At 36.9% G+C, this 27,551-nt stretch overlaps 2 long non-coding RNA genes across 2 annotated transcripts in view; one reads left to right on the forward strand and one right to left on the reverse strand.

Moving 5' to 3' along the window:
- LOC139139845 (uncharacterized) overlaps positions 1-25,735 on the forward strand; it is a 228,949-nt gene extending 203,214 nt beyond the window's left edge. Inside the window, exons 2-3 of the long non-coding RNA XR_011553888.1 lie at positions 2,283-2,400; positions 22,159-25,735. This is a non-coding gene — a long non-coding RNA (uncharacterized lncRNA). The remainder of the gene's footprint in view (positions 1-2,282; positions 2,401-22,158) is intronic.
- Positions 11,636-25,857, reverse strand: LOC139139846 (uncharacterized). The gene is made up of 4 exons (XR_011553889.1): positions 25,729-25,857; positions 21,108-21,293; positions 13,081-13,242; positions 11,636-12,075 (listed from the first exon to the last, which is right to left on the reverse strand). It is a non-coding gene; the product is annotated as an uncharacterized lncRNA (long non-coding RNA).
- Positions 25,858-27,551: the final 1,694 nt, after the last annotated feature.

Here is a 27,551-nt window from a genome sequence, read left to right on the forward strand (position 1 = left end):
GTCAAGTTAACTGACCAGGGTCTATACTTTTACAGAATATGGATGAAGATTTACGTGAAGATTTTTTCATCGTTGATCATAACATTTTGCTGAGCGAACTTTCTGTGTACAGGTTTTCTGATTTGTCACTGAAGTGGTTTCGATCATACGTTACAGGAAGAAGTCAATGTTAGTTTTAGGTGTACACGCTCATGTTTTGTCGATTAGTGTGGTGTATCTCAGGCGTCCATTTTTGGTCCACTTCTGTTTTTGATCATGTTATGTATGTCATTTCCCCACACTCATCATGACATGATTTTAATTAGTCTGGAACATTCTCAACTTTGTGTAAAAATGGGAAGCTTAGATATTACTACTACTGTGACTACTACTACTACTACTACTACTACTACTACTACTACTACTAATAATAATAAAATAATAATAATAATAATAATAATAAGGGACAAGTCTTCGTTGCGGTGCTTCAAATCTTATTAGATTTATTCAAAAACTGTTGAGCTCAATATCAAAGCAGGTATGTAAAACATGCTGATTACAAGGAATTTGTTACAAAGAGAAAGATGTATCCATGAAAAAGCACAGACGTGAAAATGATGTAAAGAAATCCTCATACAACCCGGCCTACTACGTCATAAAGATGTATGTTGACAGACAAGAAAATGCCGAAATTTTAAACTGATAAACACTGCATTATTGAAGTAGTCATGAACAAACGGATGGAGGAATTCCATCTGATTAAAATCAAAGGTAGAGTACGGCGACGTCTTCTTATGCGTACGCGGTACTCTCTCGCTGTCGCCTCTCACTACGCGACAGCGAGAGAATACCGCGTACGCATAAGAAGACGTCGCTGTACTCTACATCTGATTTTAATCAGATTGGAGGAAGTCGTTCCTATATTGACCCTATTTCCATACTGAATTCATCATACACACTGTAAAGTTCACTATGGTTCGAAGCGAGACTACATAAATGTCCTGTGAGAAAATTAACCTGGAATGTAATCCGCGTTTGTGTAATGAGTTTATTAAGATAAAAAATGTTACGACCGTACAAAAACAGTAAAATACCTACGTGTAGTATACAAATAGCAAAGTATTTGGCAAAGTATAAGTATAGTTAAACTATAAATAAATATCGGCAATTTCACAGACCCGGCGTGCCGTGGCACAAGGCTAGTCATTGTAGTATCATCTAGAGTCCGGAAATCGCCGATAAATATTCGGTAAGTATAGGCGATTTCACAGACGCAGCGTGCTGAGGCACAAGGCAAGTCATTCTCGTCCAGTGTCGATCGGCGATTTCACAGTAATCCGAAATCGTCGATATGTCAAACTTTGATACTAGATGGTAAATATCCGATTAAAAAAATGTGCAAAGTCACGCCGTCATGGACAAGAATGCCGTTTTGGCACCCCACTTCACACATTGTGACCTTTTCAGTCGAACAGATTTTGCTTGGAACCACTCTTTCCACATTGAACAACAGCGGCATCTTTAACGAAGGTGGATGGTTGAACTTAGTTGTGAAAGTTGAACTAGTTATGGAGTTTAACTTAGGCACGCTCTGAACAATGTGCATGGGCACTAAGCTCTCAGTGCTTTAAATGACCCGTTCCCGTGTAGGATTTATTGAACTAGTACGTAACTTTAATATTTGAGAAAGTTGGGAAGATACAGCAGAGGATTTATTGAACTAATTAAAATGCGTAGTTGAACTTCGGCAAAAGTATCTCTCTTTATTCACTAAGAGTTACATATTGTCATGAAAATTACCCATCCTTTCACTCCCATAAGCTAGTCCTACGAGTATGGCAAGAGTGTCCGCTTTGGCTCCGGAGGCAGTGTAGGGCTCGTAGGGCTACCCGTATAAGCATGCTCATTCAGCTCCCTCACACCTATCGGCCACCCCTAAAATGTAATGGTACAAGTCGGCTGGGTACAGAGTTCAACGACGGCGGTCAGGTTCGAATTGACTTCGCGCCTGAGTCATTAAACTGTCATTTTTCAGCCGCAAGGAGTAAAGTTGACCATCGATAGGAGTTACAAGGGCTCTAACATTATCTGGGAGCAGGATTATGGTGAAATTTGCACACGGTAAGGGGAGATTCTCTGATAATGCGGCCCCGTGTGTGCCTGGACCATGCAGTGTAGATCCGCACTGCAGCTTTTACACGAGCAGGTATTGGGAGAAATTGTAGCCCTGGTTGGGGCAAGGCGCGAGCCGCACGACAGAAGCCCAATCCCCACCAACCAAGGGCTACAATTATTGCAGCTAGGCCAAGCCAAGATGGCGGTGCGCATCGACTACAATCAAGTGTATGGTGCACTATGTTTCGGATATCTCTAGGAACGATCCAAATTATCTTAGATATATTCGTACGATAGAGGGCGAAGGTGAGTCATAATAACAGTCTCCTTTGTGATAATGTTGAAGTTCAGTCCAAAATAGGCCATTGCGTCTTAGAGTTAGACAGTGGAACCTTGATTGAACTGAAGCAGATGCTCCACACAGCAGCATATCGGATGGTTAGATCACGGTCTACTCCAACACTCCATCGTGTACTCTGTGCACTGCGCTGGAATTGGTTTCTGCATCTCGCATTGGAGTCCAGTCATTCTGAATACAGCTGACTGACGGTCGTGCTTAGTTGCCATTTCTTTCTCAAAATTACCGATCAATAGTGTTATTTTCTTGAAGGAAATCACATAGCTGCTGTGTACAGCAATGCCGAAACAACCAGAATGAACACAGATTTTTTTTTCATTGTGTCAAAATAGAGACTTGTCGTTCAGTAACTATACAGCATGCATCAAAATATTAGCTGTACGGTTTTCCCTAACATAGGAGAGGGTTCCAAATGTCTACATTGCTTGGGCCGAATACTTATGTTGATAATCAATATCTCTTTTAAAGTGGTACTGATAGGTTTAAAGTCGACATCATTGTAAGAAAATGTCAACAGCAATATTAGTTTGTAACTATTAGGGTTATACAGGTTTATACAAATCGCAGATATCGTGTATTTTTGTATCTTTTTACGTCCTTGTATCCGGTACAGTGGTAATGAATCTTTTGTGTATTTGTTTGGATTCACTACTAGTGTAAACACTGCCTGTCTGTTTTAGTACAAATACATTTACAGCGGGGCCCCTGGTGTTCGTTAATTTCAAAGAGTTGTCTGTGTATTTGTGACTGATGATGAATCATCATTCTAATTATTTGTCCAGGATCGAATGTTTTATTGTATTACTAAAACATACAGATAGTCCGTATGTGGTTTTGACACGTTTGCTGTCAGACTGTGTATACTTGTCTTTCCAAATTCCATGAAATTCATACAAGTCTGTGGAGTAAAAAACGAACAAACAGCCATGCATCAGATGATCACTGAATGACTTGTTTTGATATGGTTTGACAAATTCATTGTTAATTGACTTCTAAAACATATGTTTGAGGATTGATATACAGTGACAAGTGAGATCAAAAGCAATTCTGGTTAATCTCAGCTGAATACATTGTTCAACGGACAACCAAATAAAATCCATGACTGACTTATGGCAATTTATACAGAGACTCCTGTGACATACAGTGAAAGGTATTTAATTTTGCTGCTGTTGATTCGGATGGGAATCGATGAAAAAAGTGAGGATGTAGATAAAAATTGCATACTCCAATACTGCCTCCTTACAATACCATTGCACATTTGTTCCCACCGTGTTGTTTACAGTAACTACTCTTAAATTCAAGAATGTTTTCCATAGCATATTGCTGTACAATTGGTATCAGAATTCTCTTCAGTAAATCTCTTTTAAAGAGAAGGAGTATGTAAAGTGTGCACTTCTTAATGCTGAATCAGATCAATCAGATTGCAGCTTAGTTTATCAAAGGTTTGAAATTTGAAACGACACACCTTGGGTACTTGTCAATGTTTTACAGAGTCTTGTAGATCCATCAAATGTGATGACTAGATCACTTATTGTTAAGGCAGATTACGCCTCGGCGACAGATATTTTGACACTCGAAATTTTCCAATTTTTTTCTAATATAACACTTGCTGGGTTTAATTTTGAAGCCCTTTGATGTTTTATGTTAATTGACCACAGAGTAGTAAATGGAAAGTTTTCTTGCATTTGTCATTGAAAATAAGTGCATTCTGAAAACTGCAATTCTTTACCTCTGCATCCATTGAATTTTAATTACACTGTCAGTTGTATGAAACTTATCAGGTCAATTGTCCTCATTAACCCTGACAACATCATTGCATGGATGCAGCCAATAAGAATGATTTCATTGCAATATCATCTCTCAGGTATTCACTCTTGAGCACACTTGCTGAATAGCACAGCCTCTGATGCCTGATGGGTAACATCGCAGTGAACATGATAGAAGTCTACGTGTACAGGACCAATTCTGATGTGGAAACACCAGCTGAGCTCCTATCTCTGAAAATGACACCAGGGCTGTCAATGTTTTTCAGAATAGAAGGGTACAAGTGAAAGAACAGCCTTGTGCGGAGCGAAGCGGAGCAAGGCGTGCGCGCAAGCGCACGCGGGGGGAGGCCAGGAGGGGGGTGTCCCCCCTCCTGAAGCTGAAGCTTTTCTAATTATTCATCTTCAATTGGTGGCCTGTGGTTGCACTTTTGAGGGCAATTTACTGTCAAGTTTATTATAACTGAAGTATAAAAAGTAACATGAAATTGAATCTTGTGAAATAAATTATGGAAGACAAACAGAAGTATTACAGAGTTTATATGTTTATTGATACACCAGGTTATTATTATTATTTGCCTACAAATTGTGTTGAATTACAACCTGCTTAATAAAGATCATAATCTGAACCATAATCAGAATCACTGGAGTACTCATCTAAGCCCAAGGCTTGTATCGGTATAGCAGTACCAGCTGACAATACCTCAATATTGTGTGATTCTCAGGCTGATGAAACAGTAGCTTCAGCAGAAACCACATCTGCAAAAACTATTTCTTCAGATCACGGTCCCTCCACAAAAGACCGTGTTCAGATGTAGCTTTAGAAACTACACCTGCAGAAACTATTTCTTAAGAAACAACATCTGCAGAGAAAGTAATTCAATAATTGTAATACGTTCCCATTCAAAAACAGCTAATCGTATTAGAATCTAAAAAAATCTTGTCCCCACTGTAAAACTGATGTCATAACGTCACGACAAAAAATTCCGATCTGCGTCTGGTTGATACTGCTGTAATTTTATTTTGTCTTTTTCAAGACCTCTCCTCAGAGTTACCGGCTATGAATTTCCAGTGTGAAAATTTACAAATGTAATGGGGTAAATACGAGACCATTACCAGAGACAATTGAGTAGACGCTACGTCATACAAACAATTACAATACACTCAGTGTGACATTTTTCGGACAGGGTTGTAAATTTCGCCCAAAGTCGTTTCGTAAATGACCAGCAATACGAAATCTTATTACCATACCTTTCGAAACTTTATTGTGGTTATCCTCAAACTCAGTTGACACGACGGGAGTGGTATTTCGGGGCCAAAAATGCCAAAGTTTTGACCCCATGTCGATGCGCAGTAATCGGACTGCAATCCCAGAAATCGGACGTCGTGTTTGGAATGTGATTAGGAGCTAAGTATTGATAATTTGAAACTTCAAACCACCGATTTTTAATTTCGATGTGTTTAGAAAACTGTATATAAGAATATTTCATGATAATTAGTTATGTTTAATCCATGGACGACTCAACTATATTTCGACGTGTATAGCGCTTAGATATCGGACACGGGCTGTCTCCGTGTGTGTTGCTTTCGGCACCTTGTATCGTACGGTGTGGCTAACTTCGCTAAGTTTGTTCAGTGAGTATTACTTATAATTGTTTCCATTGCATATTTTGTTTGTATTAAAATCGCACAGGCATTATTAATAAAAATAGCGAGTATATTTCATCGTATGGAATTATTTACCTGTCAAGTTTTTACGCGGTAAGTCACTTACTACGTTTACACATGCTAAATATTGTCTGTCCGAAAACTTGTACACTTCTTACGTTCATTAAATGTACTTTTTTTTCTCGAAACAACTGCGCAGTTTTCGTTGAAACTACATGCAATCGTAGCGAACAATGGAAAGAATATTTTCAAAATCATTATTCTCCCCCACATTCAAAATTCAATGCTAAATCAGGACTTTAGTCAAAATTTCAGTTACTTTGACCTGACGGCAGTATGTTTACAGTATCACTGACGCGGTATCAGACGACAATTTGTGACCGCAGCTCGTAGCGAGCTCGATGGCTTCTACCAAAAAAACTATCGAAAACGGGACAACAGTGTCACCTGACTTAATATGAGGTCACACGACCTGTAAAACGCTATCGATACGGAGCGAAGTGAGTGTAACTAACAGCATGTCACTAAATGTCCGAAAACTGAGGTCGTCCGAAAACTGTCACACTGAGTGTACCCATCAAGTTACATCCACTAATGAAATTGCGTGCCTTCGTTGTCCGTCGGCCTCTCAGTTGACAAGATTGAGAGTATGTTGATTTATTTACGTAGTAAATCCTGCGCGTGAAAGTTAACGATCAAATATTTTCTCCTGATGACTATCATAGTATCTATTCTGATATCCCTCACAATAGTCAGAGTTTTGTCGAAACCCACGCCTGCCAAGTGGGTAGGCTCACTACATGCATGTTATATCCATATCCCAAACATGGTTTACCGCCGCGCCGCACGTACGTGCAAGATACCGCGAAAGTATATAGTCAAGCCTAGCTAAATTTTGTGATTGCCCTAAACATTAAAAAATGTTGGTCTTGGTAAATGATTTTGAAGGATCGGAATACCGACATTTGCTTTTGAGGAAAGATTTCGGATGTCGGAAAATATTTATCAAACTTCAATACTCGGGCCTTCGAAACAATCACAGTACACAGCATTTACTACCGTATTAATACATTTCATAGAACGGCGGCTTGGTGCAAACAAATTCAGTGGTAGTCAAAACTCACTAAAAATTATGTCAATCCCCACAAAGTTTGTTTTGCGTTGAGTGAACGATTCTTACTCATTGTAAAGAGCGTTCACGATCTGCAAACGGGAAAACAAATCAAAAATTCCAGTCGCTAAATACACGTAATGCTATGGCATTTTGCTCAGACGCGGCGTGAAATCTACATTGCATGCTATACCATTGATGGATTGAAACCCCGATCACTGAAATTCCTCAGGAAAATAAAATGATTTACAAATATTGACATTACTTTATATCCAGAGCTAGTGTGAGCCTCTCGGGGGTCTTTTTTGGACCCATAAATCCAACGAGGCTGTCGACTTTCGTAGCCATATCGATCGTGTACGTCCGAAAACCAATCAGAACACGTAAAGCTTTTGACAGTACCGATTAAAACCAATCAGAAATCGGCTACCAACGAGCCTTAGGGGCTGCGCCTCTGTAGCACAGCGCAGCCAACGGTAGAATTTGGACAGGAAAGAATTCATAACGTGTGTAAAGATCATTATTGCAGGCCTTGAATAGGGAAAACAGGCGGCGGCAAGACATGTGTCAGACGGCGATTTGCCGCCGGTGACCGGCTATAATTGACAGCCCTGTTGACACACCAGCTGGCTGAGCTCCTATCATTGAAAATGACACACCAGCTGGCTGAGCTCCTATCATTGAAATGACACACCAGCTGAGCTCCTATCATTGAAAATGACACACCAGCTGAGCTCCTATCATTGAAAATGACACACCAGCTGGCTGTGCTCCTATCATTGGAAATGACACACCAGCTGAGCTCCTATCATTGAAAATGACACACCAGCTGGCTGTGCTCCTATCATTGAAAATGACACGATGCTGAAGTTTGACTCGGTTTCGGATTCGGTTTCGGAGTCGACTAACAGAGAATAGCTTTATACTGGTATTTTCAGCTATAAATCTTTATTATTGTTTCAAAGGATATGATAATTCCTGATACACAAAATTTTTTTTTAACTGGATCGCTTGACTATACATGTAGCATGTATATCATGACAAAAATTTTTCGCCCATCATTATAATTTATACGGTTTAAAAGATAATTTTCCCGACCACAGCGAATTACCTCAAGAGGGCGGTATATAAATCGCGAGAGGGTGCAAATGTTCACTGCTGGCATATTTACAACAACACAAGTCTCGTAACAGTTGCAGCTGGCAAGCTGTGATAAGATGCAAAGAACCTTTGCTGCAGCAGTACAGGTATGTTATATTTGTTTTCCTGAAATTGAAATTTAAAGAAAACGTCATGGTAAAACAGCTTTAAACAGATAATTCATTGTACATACTGCTACGCTCTTGCCCAAGATTGTCAGAGCTCTCTCTTTCAGGGCTTGAAATTAACTTTTTTCCCTGGTAGTCCCATTTGGCTACCATTTTTTGAAGTTGGTAGCCTAGCGACAAGGTCTGGTAGCCCATGCATGAATGAAGAGGGTTTTTTTGTAAAGGATATTTTTATTTATATCTAGACAATGAACGATTCATTTTGCATGATTCTATCCAGTAAGTGAATTTTCTAGTCGTTTGACATCAATACCTGCAGATCATATCCTTAGGAGAACGGTATAACATGTGTAGTGGACAACGGTGACGCCTCAAAGTTTGACGACCTATTCACACATACGCAGAGCTTCTATGCATATTTTGATGTTCGCAATGACAACGACTTTTCACTCAGTGTGTGTAAACATAACATGGCTAAAAATAGATTGGCTATGAATTTCAGAAAGATAACTTGGTACAGTCATGTTGCTAATACTTCGTGGCAATTTTGACTATATTTCCCCACCATATCATGGGATGATCTTGTACACTTCGGAAAGCGTAATTTGTGGATGACCCGACAGCTTTTTCTTTGCAGTTTCAATAATTTTGTGTTTAATTGTAACTGATAAATTGTGATTAATTGACTATAAAAATGAATTTTCATAGGCCATCATTTCCCTAGCCTGTCATCAAAGTACATCAGTTCAGATAATGATATTTTATTGAAAGTTTGTCGCAACAAATTCGACATGTCCTTTCTGTGTCCACCTGGGTTCACTGTATGAGCGTCGGTCATCTCACAGCGATCAACATCATGTCGCCCACTATGTAATTTCATGTCCCAGGCTTTGGTAGTCCGTGTGGGCTACCACTTTATGGGTTTTGGTAGCCTCAGGGTAAAGTTGGTAGTCAGTGGACGCGGGACTACCGCTAATTTCGAGCCCTGCTCTTTCCAAATTCCATTGAAATTGATTCCCTTCAATTCAGTAAAAATTTCATGCTTAAAAACTCAACCTGAGGTTGTAACTACTCCATCAATCAAATTTTTAAAGAAATGTAGTTCAGTTTAACTACTGGGGATGCAACTCATGAATTTAAATAAATATTTTCTTAAACATTAATTTCCTGCTTATTGAGGAAAGATAACATTAAATCTCCTGAACAGATGACCAGGCATGCACATGCACATATGAAAAGGTGTCTGGAATGAATTTATTGGCCAAGTGAGTTTCTAATATAACCATGCCCTGCAGTGGACTATAATGAATTTTGTTCGTACAAGCATACATAAAATTCAACCGGCAAGTATCTTTAATAACAAAACTGTTCACTAGATTATTCATGATTTAATTTGACAACAGAAAGTTCACATTATAAATACAAGCCGGGCAATTTTTTTTTTTTTTGGGGGGGGGGGGGAGTGACCATTGGAGATTTTGAAATATGAGCAGCTGAAGTTGACTTTTAAGTGTTTTTAACAGCTTTCAACTGGAAGTCAGACAGTATGGATGTTATGGCAACCAAAATGATGTCACCAAATATCAAACTTCAGATGGGGGCAGCAATATGGCAAATGAAAAAAGTGTCATTTTCATCCCACTTTTTGATAGTTTCTTAAGATTTCAATGGCACACAGTCCACTCACACACACACATACATATACATACATTAGGACAACATTGACTACTGTCTGTAAATACAAGATCTAAACATACCAGTGCAAATTTATTAGCATTGTTTTTATTGATATTCAGAAAAATGTGCCACAAATATAACAATTTAACAGCAACATAATTAAGTGGAATTTTAGGAGCTGTGACGTCATGTTTTACAAAGTATAGTTTTCACCTCATACTACATGTTTTTACAAAATGTAGTTTTTACATTGCACCAAGAATAATACAGTTTTGTCAACAGTATGTATAGCAGCAATGGTTCTACTCCGGAATAAAAGGGACGCGATGCGTACGCCGTTCTACATACTCAGTACGCCCAAATAATCACGTGATGCCGGTACAAACAAACCCACATGTGTACTGAACGCGTATGGAAATACACGTACGTCTGTGCGCGTTTCCGCACATGGCTTTGTTTGTACCGTGGTCGATTCGAATTCCGGGTTTGGCCTATTTCTCACTTGTAGTATAAATTAAAGGTTCATTTTCATCAATAGAGATCATCAGAATAGTATCAAACAGAATGAATAAGACTGAAAATACATAGCTTGTAAGAACTTTGACATTCCAATCTTGCAATCTCAGCCAAGATTATTAAAGGTGCAACCCATGAAAATGACAACATGCATGGCAGTAAAGTTGAAATCAAAGAAGCTTAGCATTTGAAAAATTGTTTATGTGAATGAATCCGTTGGCATCTGACATGCTTATAGAATATGACATTTGAATTTTGCGTTATCATTGTTATATCCTGTAATTAATAATTTCAGTTTAATTTAATTACAACCAATGAAAGTAGACCTTCTCAAAACATAAACAATTCTACCACTCTAGGAACTCAAAACACCCCAAAAGTACCGGTATACATTTTGGAAAAGCCCAAATATGAGGAAACCCTGTCATAGTTTACCCACTATGACCATTACTTACGCAATGATTACGTGACAAACACTTTGACAAATCTTTGAAATATCATTTCTGAAATGCTACAACTTTCTGGTTGAAGCTTGCATATCAAGGTCACTTTACAACATTCATGAAAACCATGCCTGTGATTTTTCCTCTGATGGTTCAATAAATTTTCATGATGTGACAATATCCTTTTCCATAATAGTGCCTAAGTTGATTGCCTCAATAGATAATCTCTAGCAAAAAAACAAAAAACAGAGTGGCGTAAAAAATCACTGAAAAATATTTTGAGTTCATTGAATTCTAACTGGTGTGCTGTAATTTAAAGGAGTGGTTCAAATGACTGAGAAATGGCCATCTCTGATTCAAACACAAAATTGAGAAAGATGAATATAAGTCGACAGATTACCGCCATGCATGTTGTTGTTTTGATTTTTAAAATTCAGAATTATTTGGAAACCATGTTCAGTTTTCAACTGCAAGCAAATCACACTAACAGAGCTTACTGTAAGAATGATTCAAAGAGACTTTTGAAAATTAACTTGAAAACTGGTCATTTTCAAACTAGTACAGGCTAGGACGACAGTTAGAATTGCAACTATAAAAAGGAAAATCTGATACACCTTTCAATTTTCAGATTGTTCAAAAAAGAATTTTGTAGAGGCACCCAGTGGTTGCAGGAGTTTAAGTTTCTTAAAATGTGATCATCAAGTGCAAAGCAAGGGAGTCAAAAGTGACACAGACAATAGTTTCTATCCCCTCACCCCATACATCCATTTGAGAAAACATTTGAAAGCATCTGTTTATAGAGTTGCAATCATGTAAAAAGCCACAATTAAAAATCTTAGCCACAATTAAAAATTACATATTTATCAAGTCAGTTCTTTACAAAATGAGTTGCACTATTTGTGGTGTATTTTATCAAATTACATGCTTTCAGACCCAAAACAAATAAACTGTCAACTATTTGAATGTGTATTTTACAGTATATTTAACATTATTACAAAGTTCTGCGCATACTAAGTTTCATGTTCAGTACGTGTTAACCTCATGTGCTAGGTGTAACATACCAGTTCCTGGTTTAAGGTTCTCACGCAGGCCATCATATATATACCATGTGTTGCTTTTCTTTACTTTGAATATGAAATGGCTACCATCTCCCAGTGTGCATGCAAAAGGTGAGTACCTACACAAGAGGGAAGATAAATCAAAGATGCTGTTAGCAAAAATGACATTCCGTTTTAAAAAATTGTTGAATTTCATTTCAGATATTTGTGAATTGTGCAAATTAAGTCAAGAGACATGTAATAAGAGCAAAATATTTCAAAAGTGAAGTAACCTGATTAATTTGTATGGTACGTGGCTGTCTTTTCTGTACTGTTTGCTGTGTGGCATTGGCCTTAAAAGCCTTAGACACACATGTGCTCTCCTGCCTTACAGTGTATTTCACTGAAGAATGTGTTAACGCAAAACTGACAAGACACCCTAGCTTGGCTGATTATGGCACCTGTTCAAAGGGAGCAATACTTTAAAACTAAATTAAGGTGTGCCATCTATATTAATTAAAGTACATTTCTAAACTTGTCGATAGTTAAGTAAGTAAGTTATTAATATATATTAATAAATTTAATCAAGTAATATATATTAATCAAGTAATCTATCTATTATTTAATTCTTTATTTGTTTGTTGGTTGGTTTATTAATTAGGTAATCAATTAAATTGAAAGTTACAGGACCATGGGTGCACAATAGGGATTACTGATGACGCAGACATTTACATACACTGGGCAAAGCTTTTGAATTCTTAGAGCATCCCCGCTTTGACCGTATCAGAATTTTGAATAATCATGATGGGCATTTTCATGACATATGCAAATAGGGGTCAAATGGACATACAGGGAACACATTTTAAAGCATATGCGTTCTCGGACAAAACAGGAACATTTTTTCAGTTAATTTTCAACTCAGGTTTAGTCACTATATATTCACAGACATCATGTGCAAGATTCAATGAAGTTAATGCCTAAAACATGGGAGAATTGTGGGGTTCTGGGACCAAACCCGGTATGTCTGTTCAGTAATGTGGATTTTTTACATTTGCATAGATTTATGATAATCCACCTTTTATAGGGGAAGTTCCTGTTTAATTATTCATTTCTTTTAAAACAGTTCTACAATGAGAACTTACAACCACTTTCCCTTCACCTGTATTCTGGCTGGAATTTCTTTTATAGATTCAAATCGCTGTTGTCTCTCTGCTGGGTATGATATATCAAGAATTATAAGAGGAGGTATCCCTGTTATGAATGTCACATCTGTTAACTGCACTGATCCTGGACAATAATGGCGAACCCTTTATGTTAGTGGCGCGGCATAAGCAAAATTTTCATAACAATTGTGCATTTTATGATAAAAGCATGAAATTTGGTAAGAATGTAGATTATCATAATATCAATCAATTTGGATACCGAGCCACCACAGATTAAGCCTCGTTCTGGTGTGGCGGCCATTTTTTAAATATGGCGACCATCAGTCACTATAAAATCCCCTACTTGCTGCTCTACGGATGATTCTGTGGGGAATAGTGGATGTATTTCCATCATAAGTGCCCATTGCATATTTTTATAAGTATAGAGACTTGTTCTGGTGTAGCGGCCATTTTGAAACATAGCAATCTTCAATAACTGTAAAATCCCATAGGTGCTGTTCTACGGATGATTCTGTGGTGAAGAGTGGAGGTATCGTCGTAATAAATGCATATTAAGATTACCATTTGCATTGTTTAATGTTTGATTATTTCATTTTCTATGAAAAGCAAGTTCTCTTAATAAAATTATTGACAATATGGCTGCCACAAGGCCAAAGTGGAAGATTCAAAATTGCCAAATTTAATGTTTTTTTTTACGATGAGCAGCTGTTAGCTGTCCTTTGTAAGTAGACTTTCAGAAGGTACCGTTAAGAGTTTTTTATTGTATTTTTATTTGTAATCGTTGATGCACATGTTTCAACCATTTTTTAGAGTTGTAGCTGTTGTGTGTGCATTACACGTACGGCACACTCACCAGATTTTGCAAACTATTGGCCTAGATCGGCCCACGGGTATGAAGAGTTTGAGTGTAAGAACAGCGTGTCCCATGTTCTGCCAATGGATGGGGGTTCTTGAGTAGAAACGTCGAATATGAGCAATATTTTGACACTCTAATTATCGTTTCTAAACTTTATAATTAGCCATTGACGAGTTTTGCAGGGCGTTCTTGCTCAAAAGGCCTAACATGGAAAATTGTGCGGGGAATTTAACCAAATCCTTCACTCTTGTTCATCTACATTCATACATAGGTCTACATACAAAAACATAATAATATTACTGTAAAACATTTTTTAAGTTTGAACGCTGAAAGCAATAACATTTTGGGGGAAAATCTCTTATATGTCACCATAATTGTCCTCTTAGAGATTTATCATGTAAACTACAATTAGTGGCGCCATTTATAATTTGACCACGTGGAGAACACGATCATATTTTATGTTATTTTTGGCTATATATATATTACGTTTTATACATTGACTTTTATACATTGCTTTTCATAATTCATTTAAGAGACCGATCTTGTATAATTTGATATAACTTTCATGATCTATAAATTAGTTTAAGAGTTATTTCAATGTCACGTCAATGGTCTATTGCACGAATATAGATTCATGCCCATCATGACAGCCCTGCGCCCACACAGAACTTGACGGGGTGGAAACCGTCGATCTGGCCTGAAACGACGTTCTGCACCCCGTCTATTAGTTATGCATAGTTTACTTTTCTTCTTTAACGGAAGGTACGCTTGGCACCTTTTGGTCGTCTTCGCAAACGAACGGCTGTTCCAATTATGCGGTTTCCACCCGACTAGAATTTACCAACAGCGCCACTGACGTATGTTAAAAAATGTGAAAGAGGCTCCCCACCTTACTTTCCAAATGTTTAATTTGTGTCGAGTTTGTCTTAGATTCGTTTCGGATATGTGTTCCTACATAGCTATACTGGTCATATTTTGAAGAGTACCGCAAAATCATAGTATTGCCAACTCTAATGCGTTTTCGTTAAACCTGTCTTCTTGTAGGTCATCTGCTGAGCTCGATTTGTAACATAACATGGCTAATAGGGTAACATTGGAAAGTAATTGTATCTTCTTTCAGATGACATATTGTAATTTGCAATATCTTCCACATTTTTTATAAAATATGTCCAAAACTTACCCCATACCCAAACTTTACATTTCAAATTACTGGCACTGCTTATCTCAAATTCTACCAATTTGTACTAGACATATTACAAAGGGCAATGCTTTGCATGAAATATGTTGTATTTGCTACAGGCATATGTCAAAATATGAAAGACTTTTAACAGCAAAACTATTGGGATGCAATGGCTGTTACAGTCATGTTTAAAGGGTACCTTAAAGTCAAAGTATTGCGAATATTTGTTAAGCGTGTCTCCTTGTAAGTCATCTGCTTAGCTTATATTTTAACATAACATGGTTTATGGGGTAACATTGGAAAGTAATTTTATTCTTCGTCAGATGACAAATTGTAATATGCAATATCTTCCAATGTTTTATAAATATGACCAAAAATTAGCCATACTCCAAACTTTATTGAAAATTAATGTCACTGCTTATCTCAAATTCTACAACCCTTTTACCTAGACATATAATAATAGGCACTGCCTTGTATGAAATCTCTTTTATTTACTACCGGGACGCGTCATAAATATGAAATAGACTTTTAACAGAAAACATATTAGAATGCAATAGCTGTTATAGTCATGTTTTGAAGGGTATTGTAAAATCATGATTTTGAGACTCTTGTTAAACCAATCTTCTGCTTAGCCAATTTCTGAGGTTTATGTTTCAATCTTGACTAGAGTGTCACTATTTGTATAAGAAGGAATACATCACATTTGATCAGATAATTGGCCACCCAACACTACCTTCCTTAGGTCTTGGGTGTACGTGTCAAGTGGATAACCAAAATATGATTGGCAATAGTCTAGGATTGTCGTTTAAACTTGTTGTCTCAGCCTATGTAAACACCATGGAGAGGAATAAAATATTCGCCGGTTGACGAGCCATGCAAAAGCAAGCACAGGACCAGGGAATGCCAAGCACGGACATCACTGACAAAAGTGCAGGATTGTGTTTAAGCTTTGCTTTCCCTACCTTTCATGTTTGTTAAAATGAAAGAAAATTGAGTAATACAATTTAATGACTATGGTACCATGTTTTTGCATGTGAATAAAAAATTGTGTACTATCAAGTTTAGGAGCAGAATACACGATGTATGAAATATGATCATTCCAGCACCGCGCCCACACAAAAATTGACCGGTTTGGGATTATGGCCCATGGACTAGTTTCATTGTTCCCGATGTTTTTCCTCAAATATTAAGTTAGTCTGATGTACTTGGCACTTTTCGGGAAACTTGTACCCGGTTGGTCTGAAGGGCTCTTCCAATAATTTTGTATGGCCCTTGTACTTTTGAGGTGTTAACTTCCTTTTGCCAGTAACAAAGTCTCAGCCACAAACAACATGAAATTCATCAGGAACCTATCATCGCTCAAACTAACAAACACCGAAATAATAGCAGTAGGCAAAGGCCTAAAATTCATTCCGACAGGATTTCAGTAAATATAGTCGTAAAATGAGACTACGCTACATCATGAGACAAAAACAATCGCAACAACACCCATTCAAAGAAAAATAAAACTAGACTCCCTGAATAACAGAGAACACAAAACTTGAAGGTTAACTGGAAGCTACTTAACTTGCACTTCTAGAGATATCCTTTCAAACAAGGAAACAAAACATTTCTCGTACCCAAAGAATCGATAAACAAGCTTGCAAGCAATAGACACATTACCATAAAACCAGACACTTTAAGGTCGGGGCATTGTCATTAAAAGATTACAAAATATTACGTACGCGAATACGTAAGGCAATTTACTCAGCTTTATACACAACTATGTAGACAGTGATGACACAGAACAAATAGCAAACTAAGAAAAGAATCTACACTGCGAATGTTGAGAAACCATATGGGTTTCGAAACGCAAGCACCAAAGGGCCACTCAATCAACTTTGAAACACCAGAGGTCCGGCTGCGGCTCGCCATAATCTTTCTGTACACAAACAAAACATTACCGTACACACTAATCCAAACTTCCAAACATATATCCGAAGTGAAACAAACATTTTATTACCGCAAAAAATCGGATAAGAATAACATCCCAATCTTTTTTTCTGTCAAAAGTCTATTTCACATGATAAACATGTCCCTGTAGCAAATAAACATATATCATACAAAGCAATGCCTTTTTGTATTATGCCGAGGTAAAACATTGGTATAATTTGACATTAGCTATAATTTGCATGGCAAACTTTGGGGTATCGGGTAAGTTTTGGTTCTACTCCATAAAAAAATCTATGGTACATATTGCATATTACATATGTCATTTTAAAGACGAATAAATTTCCATTCTAATGATACCAAAAAGTCAGGTTATGTTAAAAAAGCTTAGCAGATGACTGACATGTTGTAGTACAACAAGACAAATGCACGTGGGTATGCGCAAATAGTGATTTTGCGGTACTCTTCAAAACAAAACCATGAAAGTTATTGCATCCCTTTTATCTGTTAAAATTTTATTTCATATTCTACAGATCCTAAGGCTTCTATAAAAACAGTTTGATATCCTAGAGGTGCATGTACCCCTCTAGCCCATGGCCTAATATTTCTTGACTGCTGACATAGTGTCGTCCTTTGATAGTATCTAATATTGTACATTTTATGCATATGAATTGTGTTTTTGTCTGTATTTACCCGTTTACAAGTCAGACGATTAAGAAAAGTTGAAAAAAATTGTAAATTACTCTTCCCATAATTTCTAATTGAAAATATTCACCCCAAAATTACTCAACGCTGTGTGCATTTGACATTTACTAGGTGAGAAATACCTTGTCTGCCGGCCATTTTGAAAAATGGCTGCCATGGCAACGCTTCAACAGATTTTCAGTGGCTCGGTATCTGAATTTGTTCAACTCATAATAAGACACATCTGAGCCAAATTTGGTGCTTTATCAAAAAATGCACAATGGATTTGCCATGCCGCACCACTATGTGAAAAAATGAAAAATGTTAAAACGGACTTTAGCTGTTATTTTCAACTATTTTATAAGTACATTCTGGTTCCATGTATTGACGATTGTAACAGTTTCTTCTTCCTATAGTATGTCATATATATATATATATATATATATATATATATATATATATATATATATATATATATATACATGTATATATATATATATATATATATATATATATATATAATATATATATATATAATATATATATATATATATATATATATATATATATATATATATATATATACCGGTATACCGGTATGTGTGTGTGTATGTTTAATGACCATTGTTATTTTCGAAAAAGTAATATCTTGGCCTGACCTAAATTCAATTTTCAGTTATAACAATGCTTAATGTATAAATATAGCCTGTTTGGATGAGCTGAATAGTGGGTATTTCATCAGCTGAAAATGTAATGATACCTAGAAATATAATACTGAAAAATATTGCTCAAAGGTATCAGCTAATGGAACTTTGAAGTTTTCACATCGTTGACCATTGTACCAATGTTTACATTTTTGAATTGTGGTGTAATTTGAGATCTGATTCAAACACTTATTTTGATGTGCATTTTTAGTTCCCATATAATATGTATATGTATATATGCAAATGGGAGGTATTCATATAAGGTGGAAAAATGTTGTCTGTATGTATGTACCGGTACATGTACGTATGTATGTATGTATGTATGTCCGTCCACATCCAAAACTCCTAAACCGTAGCACCTACTGTCTTAGTATTTGGTGTACAGGTGCACCTAGGGGTGGAGATGTGAATTTGTTCAAATGAACATGTCAGTGCCAAAAATATACAAATAAGGGGGAAAAAAGGAAAAATCCTGCAAATGGCTAAAACTCAGGAAGCAGTTGTCAGATTTGGTTGAAACTTGGTATGCAGATTTCTTTAGGTATTCTAAAGTATGTGTGCAAAAATTGGGATGAAATTTGCATGTTTGTATTTTTAGGGTATTTTTTCAGTTTTTTGTCATAAAATGTTGTTCTCTGAAATCGCTCGTCTGATTGCTATGAAACTCCATATTCATGTTCCTCAGAATGACCTCAGTCATGCTTGAACAAATTGTATTGATATTGTCATATTTGTAATTTTGGGGCAATTTTCCCAATTTTTGATAAAAAAAAATTTTATCCAAAAACTACTAATTTGATAGCTTTGATATTTGGTATACAGGTATCTAAGATTAATCTCAATATAATGTATTGAAGGTATGTTGAAACTGGCAATTTTTTTCTGGGGGGGGGGGGGCAATTTTTGCCTTTTTTGGTCAAAAATTTTTTCTCCTAAAACTTGTGATCTGGTAGCTTTGATATCTAGTGTACAGGTTCCTAGGATTTATGTTAATTAGATATATTTAAAATTAGGATGAAATATGCAATTTTATATTTTGGGGGGCAATTTTTCTCATTTTTGGTCAAAAAATTTGTTTCTCAAAATTTACCAGTCTGATTGCTTTGATATTTAGTAAACCGGTTCACAGGGTTTTTGTTAATAAGATATTTTGAAATTAAGTTGAAATCCGAAATTTTGAATTGTTGGGGCAACTTTGCGAAACTGTCAGTTTTACTGGGATATCTTTCATTTTGTATTTTTAAGATTTTTTTTGGTAATTTTATACCTACTGGAACTAAGAGTATATAATGTGGTGATTTAGTAAGCATTTGATATGGTTAACTTTATTTGGTGTTGAAATGCGGTAAAAAAATCCTGGCAGATTTTGAAAAAATTCCAAACAAATGCCAATAAAAAATTCAGCCAGAGAAGGTTTGATAAAAAGAAAAGGTGGGAGAGTGGGGAAAAAAGAATGTACAATGGATTGGATAAAAAAGATAATATACCTCATCGATCTTCCAGACACCATTCCTCATCAAATGGTCCACCCCGATGTATTTTTGTGCGTAATTAACCATGCAGTGTATTTAGTTTAAGATGTCAAGTTAGTTAAGGATATGAAAGGAATAGTCAAGTTCACCACAGTTTAACTTTAACTCTTGTTTCATCATCCTTGTGTAATTGGTTAAGTTTGTAAGTTGTTCCAGATGTGGATGCACCAGCTGTTCTGGAAGAAAACAATGTTTACTTTTCCCTGTATAGGGTTTTCTGAGTTGATGATTTTATGTTGAAATTTCTCCATGTATCTGGTGTATGGGCAAAGTGTAAACATTGGTTGCATGTTATGTATTTCAGTCCATGTCAAATATTGTAAATGAAAAATCAAGAACAGTTTACTGTGTGCTTGTAAAAGATAACATATTTGTCAATACACAAACTGCCTTGCAGATTGATTGTCTTAAAGATTATCACAGAAGTAGAAAAGGAAAAGAAACTAATCAAATTGCTGTAACATATTCACTCTCAGTGCCTGTATAGGCCTATACTTAACTATTTTATCATTACATTCAGCTGTTTGTTATATCTTTATCACTCTCCATGGGCCAAGGCACACTTGGGGTCAATGTCATCACTCTGTGCCAGTCTGTGTATGTCAGGCTGTCTGTACATGTATGTCCATGTTTCATACAAATGTTAACTTGTTTTGATAACTATATGGGAGCGAACAGTGATGTTGTCACTATTTTTTCCTGATGGGATATTATATTTATAAGTTGACAACTTAAGAGAAAAAGCTACATGTATGAAATTTCTTTGTTCACACGATGCATGAGTCCATACATTGTAGTTTGATGCACCAGCCAAAATGAGGGCAGAGCATTCCTTCAGACTTAAACGGAATTTTGCGTAGTTTTCAGGATGATTAAGAGAGAACAAGCACAATGTGAAATTGGAGGATGGCAAACAAAGACTATGTGGTTCATTTCTGAAAAGTAACAGCTACATTTTGTATGTGTTCAGTCGATTTTTCCCACCTTGCTTGCTGTCGAGATCTAGCTTCTATTTCTTCACAATGTTATGCCCTCTAACATACAATAACCCTGATCTTAAGTTTACATACATGTATGTTGACATGAAGACATTCAAAATTAAACCTTAGCATTAATTTATTTACCGTTTCTGTGTAATCCACCCTGCTTCACACTCAACCAATACATTTTCTTCTATCCTTCTTGAATGCCTTCCTGTAGGCTCTACAATAACTTGAGTGCAGTCTTTACGTTCACTGTCCACACCAAGTCAACTGTCCACAGCAGCCTGAAGGTAACAACTGTCCCCTTTCGCAATGGACTCAATGTCACTGAAAAAAGAAAATTATCATAACATTTACTGCAATGTCAAAATAAGTGAAACAGCTTTTACATTTTCAGAGAATCACTTTTCTTGCATCAAGACAGTAAACAAAAATCACATTATTTTATACTATTAAAATTGTAACATGTACAGAAAAATTCTACTGTATGTCTATTGTACGGTAAGTATAGATTTCTTACCTCAAATACGGAAAGGTATAGGTTTATGTACTTATTTTTGTTGTACTCATGGTGTATACACATTTTCTGAAACTGGCAAAACACACAAAAACACACATGCAAATAAAATTTATTTGATTATGGTAAAATGTAACTTTTTTACTATCAGAAACTTAATTTTTACTCAAACCATTGTTATAAAGGAGAGGAAACTACAACAAGTGACTTAATTTGAAAATGAGTGTATTCATATTTATAGACATTAAATGTTCATAGGAAATACAACTCCTATTCCTTTCACCTCAATTGTAACTTTGCAACTTTTCATTGCTGTGCACACTTCACTCACTCATGATCAGTGACCCACCTAATTTAACCATCATGGTCACAAACACTTAATTAGAAAAATGTATATGGCTGTCCAACTTTTAAATTGTTTAGTAGGATAACCATAGATGAATGCAACAGGGAAAGGGTAAAGCTGCCTTTGATTTTTTGTGTGTACATCCAAAATGGCTGTCTGGTAGTAAACATGGCTTATTCTGATAACAAAAATTTCTCATGTGTTATGTCAAATATTTTAGGGTAGCTCTATCAGCTACCAGGTTGGCTTGTCTTTAATTAACCTCCTTATCATTTTGCACTGTTGTTGAATAAGGTAGTGACATCTATTATCACTCTATGTATTTTCAGATCGATCCAGGCGTGATATGTTTAATGGATGACAGACAGTTGGAAAACTAATTACCATCAATCATATGGTGACCGCCTAGCTCTGAAAGATTTTTGTTGCAAAGTGGTAAAGTCTGTCCCTGGTAGTGAAAGTAAGAAGACAGAGTTACTGAGGAAAATTCGTAAAAGGTTCCATCTTCGTAATGGCAGACAGAGAGATGAATCAGATAAAGACAAAGAGAATAGTGAAAGAAGCCTGAGTACAAATTATGGGATGGGTCGACCAAGACCATTTGGTAACAGGAATGCTGCAAAGCGTAAACGTAGAGTTGAGATAGGATGGATGGATTTTGATCGTAGTGTTGATGCTTAAAGACATGTCTGCACCAGAAAAGGTGGTGGTACAAGATGCATCTCTGTAGCAAAGCCCACTGGTAAAGATGAACGTCTCAGCATTGGGAAAGTCTTTTTTTCCAAATGGAATGTCCAAGCGAGGAAATATCAAATAGTTGGATGTAGAGCTCAGAGATGCTGGAGAATTTAGTACAATACTACACATGTACTGTTGGAGACTTGTACGACACCACTTGATTCAGAATGCTACGGTTCTATATCATGACCAAGAAAAATTTAGTTCCAGTGTTCCAGAACAAGAGCTGGCTGAATCCCCAAGGCAATTCAAGGAAAATACAAGTGTTGGCAGTGAGCAACAACCAGTCGACAGTGAATGTGTACAGTACGCATGTCACAGGGCTCCCTCAGTGATAATGCAACAACCATGCCACAGTCTACTCTCAGTGGAAATGCTGCATCCGTCCCAGTTAAGTCTTAGTGATGATGATGTTGTTGAAGAAGATATGGTATGTGTTCCAGAGGTGGCTCAGGAAATAACTGTGGAAACTGAGACAACGTGCACGTAGTTCAGCATTTCAAGATTATACTTCTGTCACTGTACCGGTAGTTGACTTAAGCCTCTGTCATCACTGGCTTCATGCCAAGCTGCTATCACTCTGACATACTGTGAAGTTCTTCATATCTCTCTCTTTGCATGAAGTCAGCCACAGCACGGGACAACAGCTTCTCAGCATCTTCAACCGACTATTTCCTTAACCCTTTGAATGCAGCAAACGTCAGCCTAACGTTGGCATCTTCCTGAGTAACTTTGAAGGCTTTCAGATTTATATTCTCTGGACAACCTGCTCGAGTGTGTTGTGCTAGCCACTTCATGATATGGTCTACTCTGTTATGGAAGTAATCTTGAGTCTCTTCATCAAACTGTATGCATGTATATACCGCCGCAAAATGGGGCGCAGTTTGAAATGCGCCGGCGCAGTTTGCCGGCGCACTTTGGTGATTTCAGGCCGCTGTACCTGAAAGAGGATTAGAATGTATTGCCTTTGGAGGAAGTAGAATCATGGGATAATTTTCTCATGACCAATGTATCTGTACGGAGTTTTCATGACTGGAAGAGTTTCATACGGTTACAGTGGGGAGAATTGCTCTGAGCAACTTTTGCAAACAGCTTCTAAGCTTGTCAAAAGATGATCTGCAACATTTTGCAAAATCTATCAGCAATATAAATCACTAGGCCATATGTATGTTGTAGTGACAGCACGCAATCTTATTTGCACCAGTGATATGGATGTACATTGTATCCTAATTATAAATCTGAAAATTTACTCCAAAAAAAAAATTAGCACAGCTTTTCTCATTTGGAAAAAAAATTGTTTAGAAATTTACAATTGCAAAAAAAATTCATTGCGACCCCCCCCCTGCCAAGATCTAATGGTCCGCCCCTTAGTTTGAGCAGGTCTGTTAATATCATGAACAATGACAGGAAATGATTATAGGTCAGTGGATATCCTGTTTCAGTCATTGGTATGCTAGCACTCCTGCACATTTGCAGAATTTCCCTTTTTCTTACCTCATTTGCACATTTTTGACACTGACGTATTCATTTGAACAACGTCACATCTCAACCCCTGCATCTACCTGTACACCAAACACTGAGACAGTAGCTTTGGCAGTATGGGAGTCTTTGTGTGTGACGGACATACATCCGCACATACATACAGACATACAGACGCCACCGACTCATCATATAAGCTCATTTTGGTATTTATATAAACACCAAATATGAGCTAAAAATTGTAACAATATTTTTAGTTCAGAAAAGCTAAGCGGTTATGTCCTAAAATTTCCTATTCAACACACTGTGTGTTTTTCATGAAAACTTTAAAAAATACCGCAATTATACGGTGTTGCTCAAATTTCATCAGAATTGGTACATACTGAAGATCAACAATAAGTGTTATTTCTATCTGTTAAGTGCAGGAAAATTATACGTTGATGTTATGACAATTTCTGCACAGTACAACCAGAAAAACAACAAGAAATATTTAAACCAGAAAATTAAGAATGACAAAAGTAAATAAGGTCTGAAACTTTAGGTACTGAAGGTCAACTTTAGCAACATGCATAGCAGAGAATCTTTCAAGCATGGATGTACAAAAATAGACATCCATGGTTTCAGCAGATCTGTTAATATGCCACAGTTCATAAACAATGACAGGAAATGACCAATTAGCTGTTTCAGTTACTGCTAACACTCCCAAACATAATAGGTACCCTGCATACAAATACCAGTAGGTTAAAGGTCAAAATCCTCTTATTCAGATGTGTGGGCTGATTCAGTACACTGCCACCACTCCTGCACATTTGCAGGATTTCCCTTTTTCTCACCTCATTTGCACATTTTTGACACTGATGTGTTCATTTGAACAAATTCACATCTTGACCCCTACATCTACCTGTACACCAAATACTGAGACGGTAGCTTTGGTGGTATGGGAGCCTGTGTGTGTGACGGACATACATCCGCACATACATACCCACAAATATACAGACATACAGACGCCACTCAGACTCATCATATAAGCTCTTTTTGGTATTTATATATAACACCAAATATGAGCTAAAAAACTAAGGAGGTTGAGACGAAAAACGAAGAATTTAATTACTTTGGCCCAATCTATAACTGAAAATTTTGGTGCATACACAATTTGTATCTGTACCACCAACAATTCTCCTGCATCCATAAATTACTAGTTTTCAATTATGGACTATTAAGATAAAAACTTGATGGTCCATTTGGAATTATATTACCATGCCCTGTCTGTCCAGGTGCGATGAAATTTACAATAAGTTATACTACGTTGTTCTTCTTACACCTTGGTTTACGCCTCATTCTTTGTTGATACACACACATTGCTTTAAGTTCTATAGGTAAACAAATTACGTCATGAAAGGTGATGATATAGCCGCCGCTTTTCAAAATAAAAATGTACCAAAATGGCAATAAATGTATGACATATTGCATGAATTTTTCCATCTCTAAATCTTTGCACAATATTTTTAATTACATATTTATCATTTCATAATGTATATGATAAAACCTTTTTTGCCAACCTCGGTTATACAGCCTGCAGGCCCTTGCACGCTATGGCCCTTCTGCCGTACAACCTCAGTCCGCAAAAACCGTAACAGGGCCATAAAGATTAAAAGTATATCACTATATAAAATATTACCTACCTTTTACAGGAAGGACCTGATTATGGGTAAATAACATTAGAGGCTCTGAGCAAAAATACTCAACCTCTGTGCTCTCATTGTTCTTGTGACAGTCTGGACACGTTGACACTTTAGCAAATAGTACGATGTATCCATCCTCAAGAATGTGTTTTTTTGTGAATTCTGGTGTCATAAGTTCACGCATATTTTGTTTACATTTGTATGGAATAGTGACATCAGAGGTAGAAGTTAAAATATGACTGTTGAATACACTTGTGCCACTTTCTTGAAGAGCAATCCGGAAATTATTAATCAACAATGAAGGGCTGTCAGTAGTTTCAATTACTGTCATCAGTTGCTTGGTATGACCACAAGATTTGGAGTTGCACTTTAAACACTGTAGACTGTTGTTCTGAACTGTAACCACTCCATAAGTGTTGCTGGCAGTTTTGACACATGCGTAAAGTTCACCGAAAGAAAGTGGCCAAATACAGTTCAAACCATCTTCATCAGGAATATTGACAGTCTGACAGTATTGATGGTCTGGAAGGAAAGGAAACAACATTGAAGTGGTTGTTACATCCTAATAACTAAAGGTGCCAACAATATTATGCACATGACAACAGGTCTTTCAGCTTGGCTGTGAACAACTGCGTGTTCAAACTTTCATGTTTTCCTTGAGTCTGCAATTTAAATGTTGTTTGTGAAGAACATGCCATTGTTCACTAAATTCCAGATTAAAGACCTCCATTCATGCCGGAGAGAAAAACAATAGTGCTCCTTCAACTTTTTATGAAATCAAAGCAGTAAGTACATATAACCTTTGTACTTAGAATGCCGCTCTAAAGTCAAACACTGTGCTCATGTACATGACTTTATTCTCCCTTACAATGAAAATTGGGGGTCAAACCACAAAATGTTGTCCTTGAAAGCCAAATTGATCAAATCTGAAATTGAAACCCATGGCTACCATCTTTTAGTTCATCCTACCAAGAAAAGTACATTACCAGTGTTGCGGCCAGGAATTTTAGATCAGGGGACACTGTGTCCCACTACCATTTATTTTTGGGGACATTTTGTAAATTTTGGGGACAACAAGCAGTAGTCAATAAAATTTTGCAGTATTTCGTAACACATTAGTTTCACTGAACAAAATTCAAGCTACCGGGACTGCGTCGCTATGTTTGAATTTCAGGCAATTGAAGCAGTATACCATATCTGCCGCAAATCAGAGCTCAGACGGACTACAGTCAAGCAAATTATGATGTCAAGTGCAGCGTTTTAATTACTTTTAATCATATAGCTAGCTCCGAAAGTATGTAAGTGTAAGCCTCAAAATAATTATGCAAAACAAAGATCATCGTCAGTAACAGATATTAATTGTATACTACACCCATCACAGTCGACTCACGAGTGCGCCCGAGGTGACCCGCAGTACGCAAGAGTGCAGGACAACGGGTTCGGTTTTGGGGACATTGTTGCAAGGGCGCGTTCTGGCGGCAACACTGCATTACAGATTATCATCAAAATAGGATGGAAAACGTATTTTCCTCTCTGTTTTCCGAAGAGCCTCAACAGTGCAAAAAATGGAAAATCATGTAGAATTAAAACTTCTAAGGAAGAAATGTCATTTCATAGAACAGGTATGTTTATAAGATCAGTAATGATACAATGTCCTTCATTATCCCTTTCCCTGACAGACAGTAACACTTTCCAAAGCAGTAAACACAGCGTCAAGTACATGTGACTTGCATTCAGTTTGGCACGATTTCTTTTCAAACATGAATACTACTGTCAAGTTGTATATTAAATTTTTTACCCAAGTATTATATATCACCTGAAAG

The sequence above is a fragment of the Ptychodera flava genome, chromosome 9, assembly GCF_041260155.1.
Source record: "Ptychodera flava strain L36383 chromosome 9, AS_Pfla_20210202, whole genome shotgun sequence".
Taxonomy (NCBI): Eukaryota; Metazoa; Hemichordata; class Enteropneusta; family Ptychoderidae; genus Ptychodera; species Ptychodera flava.